Below are 4,486 nucleotides of genomic sequence, written 5' to 3' on the forward strand. Positions count from 1 at the left end.
ATTCATAAAACATTTAAATTAACAGAATAATTGTTTTATAGTGACAGCATGTGCAGCAGCGTGTTCATAGTGTCTTGGCTTGCAGACCACAGAGACAACCGCTCCACAGGATAGGGTGCAGGAACTGAGCCAGCTCCTGAGACAGAGTGGGAGAAGCAAAGGATGTTCTCAGATCAACAGGTTCCAGTCTTGATTTCAACACATCCTTGTGTGAACAGTCCCAGCAGACAAATAAGACAGGGAGTTACAGAAAACACTGCCCCAGTTTGGGGATTCTCAGTCTGTCAGGGTTAGTCACCACTCCTGCAAAGAAGGAACTGGTATGATTTTAGTTACTCTTGATGTGTTTTACTGTAAAGAAAGAGAAAAGCTCAGGGCTGGGAAGAAAGAACTCTGGTATGACTCAGTGCAGTTTGGTGCCCAAAACAAATTGGGAGAGAAATAACTATTAGGCAGCTAATCTTAGCAAACACCACTAGAGAGTATTCTACAGTTTAAATGCATCACAACACTGTTACAGCATGCTTGTCCTTCCCACAGAACATAGCTGAATTGATTTGTTTTTAGGTGGGTCTCATGTTCATGAAGCAGATGGGCTTTTGTCACACCTGGACATGCTCATGAAATGAGACAATGCACCTGAAAAGGATATAATCCATAAGATCCTTCTCTACCTCAGTCACATACAGACCACATATGTCAACGCTCCACACACACTGGGGAAGGATGCCCCTCTGCAGTGACCCCAGGAGAGCCATAAGATGTACATCCTTTCCAGAGTCCATCCTCAGCAAGTCACACCTTGGTCTCATGCCAGCACCGCTCTCCAGAGACCATCTGTGCAATCCCCAGCACAACCCAGCACATCCCTGCTCCCCTGAAATCCGCCCAAACACCTACCCTTCAAACTTTCCTTCACCACAAAGATTTCCCACCTAATCCTAACCCTCCAGTCTGCTCCCACACCTTAGAGACTTTTCTATACCCACCAGCATCCCCTAGAGCCTCTTTTCAAAGAATGACAAAAGATTCAGACTACTCCATATAACTCCCAGGTCCATCTGCACAATAAGTTTCCTAGCACCAACTGGGATCCGTGGCAAGCCCCTTCTGTCTACAGTAACCCCAGCTGCTCCACCATGCCAAATTGCTTCTTTGTTCAAGAGCTGCAGTTCAAGCTTGCACAGAGCTTTAAAATATTACTGAATGATACTGGAAGAAACCCTGCAGGACAAAGCTGTAAGTGCATTTATTTGCACACAGAAAAAGCAGTACCCTGTTGAGGACAGGGCCTCAAGAAGAACTCTTGAAAAAATTGCTCCTGGAAACTGATCAAACTTAACTTTCTCTGAAACCCTGTGAAGCAAATAAACCCTGGAGCCTAAGAGTCTCCAGGGAATGGTGAAATTCTTGGAATGCCTTCATGCCAAATGAAGCACCACATCTCTCTATGGCTCTTGAGCCATTTTTAGTAAGATGTTCCAGTTCAATGAAATTAGTCTTTTCTTACCCCAACTCTTACTCACTGGACCCACTGCACTTTGGATTCCTAAGGAGATCTTCTCCAGCCTCTCCTGATGATCACCTCATTCTTCCCTTTGTGTTGGTACCATCTTTGTTTATCCAGAACAGCTATATTTCAACACCTAAATATCCTCCAGCTACAACGAAAATGGGGATATGAGTGGAGAGGTTAGGAAAAAAATTATTTAACTTTCACATTTCTAATGATCCCTGCCCTATGCAGTTTGGAAGAGTGATACTTTTCTCAAGAGTGGAGGGCGCTTCCAGGAGGAAGAAAGACCCTCAAGCTTCTTTTTTTCTTTTAATAAAAGAAAACCTTGAAATCACAATCCCTAGGAACCAATAAGTAAGAATTCCAAAATTCTGCTCAAAAGGCTCATGCTCCCTCCAACAACTGCTTCAGAAACATCTTCTGAAGGTCCATCTCAGACATATGTTTGCCAGAAGGTGCACAGCACATGGTGCAATTGCTGTCCCTTCCTTCCAGTGACTACAGGCTTCCAATTCTATACAAAACACTCTGCCTTCTTACTCCCACTGCAATTCCCCCTGTATGCATCCCCCAGCCCCTTCACACACCCTCTTCTTTTAAATCTGGATCACTAATATTGAAAGGGACTGGACATGCTTGGGGGGCATCCCAAACAGCAATGGGAAAGCTAATTTCAAGACATCTGGAAACTCAGTAAGCTCACATGACAATCTGTTTGGGCAGGAAAGTTTTCCAGAGGGACAATCCTATGTTTGTTGCAACAACATGGATCAACTTGATTCATGTGGCAACCAAGCAAGAAGCTGCCATATTTGAGTGTGAAGAAGCTCAGGAAACAACAGAAAGCAACCAACCCACACCAGCTGTTGAAAGTCTGATGCAATGTGGCAGAACACAGCCCTTTACAATGGTAACTGAAGCTCAGTAGGAGACAATTCTGCACCCACATGTGTTCCAGCACATGAGCAATGCTGGTATTTTCCCACACTTCCTTCCCTGCTCTGCTTCTTTGTGGACCTAATTGTTATTGACATGGATACCGGATGTAATCTTGTGTTATTCTTAGAAACATTTCAGCTCCCAGCTGAGGCCTGAAGAGGTGAGACCCCCGTTTTCCTGACTGAGTGCCTCTGCCACTATTACAGGAGGCCAGAGGAGCCATCCCACAAATAACCTACAGAAATATTCCACCCAGAAAGATCAAGAGTAACAAGATCCCAAGTCACCCTACAGAGGAATTACCTATGACATCAGTCACAGGGAAATGGCTTAGTGTTTGTTAATCGTGCTGGAGTGATAATCCACTCCTCTGACGTTAGACTACGTGGAAGAGCCATGCCAAGAAAGGAGCAATTCAATTAAACTGTGAAGTCTATTGTTCTACAGACTTGCCTCTTTCTGCTAAGGATTGAGGTGGCAACCACATCTTTTTATCCTTCTCACAGTAAGCTTTGTGCTAGCCTGGAGCAGTTATATACTTGAACATGTTCAGCATTATAAACTACCCCCCACCTTCATGTAGGGAGAGTGGCATAAAGAAAGTTCTCCTCAAATAAAACTGACTTTTCATTTTAATAGTTCACAATATTTAAAATAAACATGGAATAAGAACACACAAGCCTAACCTGCCCTTCCTCAAATATCAAAGTCCAGTTCCCTTTTACTTTCTGAAAATTATATTACTTGGCTTCTGAAATGTTAGTGGACAGACATGAGGTGGCTTGGGGGATGACAATTCTCATGTTTTCAGCTAGGGAATAAGCTTCAAATGCCTCGAATTACCAGACTTTCAGTTTTCCAGTAGGACCATTACTGCCTGTCTCTCCAGAAGGCTGGTGGTATTGAACATGGATTATTTATCTGGAAAACAAAGACCAGACAATGTTTAGGTAGAATTCAAGCTGATGTGGTGTCCTGCTGTCCTTGAGCTACCAGGCTTCATAAGTGATACAGGTGCTGTGAAACACCTCTACAACAAACCACATCAGTGCATACTCTTGCTGCAGCACAGATTTGCCTGTTCTCCCACACAGACTACATGCAGTTTCTAAGCTGTTTTCCACTAATACTGATGCCTTTCAGCTTCTCAGAGTAGGGGCATCTTCTGACCAGACAGACCCAGCTCTGTTGGCCTCTGCACCGCAGGGACACATTGGGCTTCATGGTAAAGCACATCAAGAAAAAACTGAAATTGCAGGAGAAAAGGTGTTTAAATAGAGCTCAATGGAATTTCAAAAATAAGCGTTACGTGTATGTGTGTGTTCCTCCCTACACTGAGAAAGAAGAAAAAAGGTCCCACAGCCTTTTGAGTGGGGATGAAAACAACAAAATTATGGAAAATTAGCTCCCCTCACACACATTTAGGGCCATGGAAAGAATCTTTATTCTAGGAGCCCGTGAGGATAAGCACAGAGATAGGAAGAAAAATCAGACAGTGCCCACCAGCCTACAGACAGCTCACACACCCACAGCTCTTTGCAACACCTTGGGGCATGACTGCCCTGGTGACACAGACCACAGCCTGACCCGGTTGTCTGCTATCTGCAGCACCAAGTCCTGCTGACAGCCCTTTTGCTAAGGGAAATCCATATTACAGTCTCCATTTTCATTATTTGTTAGACAAAGTGAAGAGCTATGAGGTTATATTTGCCTTGTGCATCTGGAAGATTGAGCGCTCAAGGGAATGGGTATGAGTTCTTGCCCATCTCCTATAACTTAATATAATCTTACCAAGACAAGAAAAAAAAACATTCGAGCAACCTGTTGCAGTGTAAGCTTTAAAACATAAACTGGAAGACAAAATGCCATGGTTGAAGGTTTGCAGAGTTTGCATCAGGTAAATTCCTTCCCTTTCCAAGCAGCTGCTGGCATACTTCCTGACCAATAGATGTTGCTATCCCTCCTCCACTTGTTGCAGGGCCAAAGTACTAAAAGACCCCTCCCTGTTGCTCCTTGCCATTCAATGAATAC

The sequence above is a fragment of the Phalacrocorax aristotelis genome, chromosome 15 (assembly GCF_949628215.1).
Source record: "Phalacrocorax aristotelis chromosome 15, bGulAri2.1, whole genome shotgun sequence".
Lineage (NCBI taxonomy): Eukaryota > Metazoa > Chordata > Aves > Suliformes > Phalacrocoracidae > Phalacrocorax > Phalacrocorax aristotelis.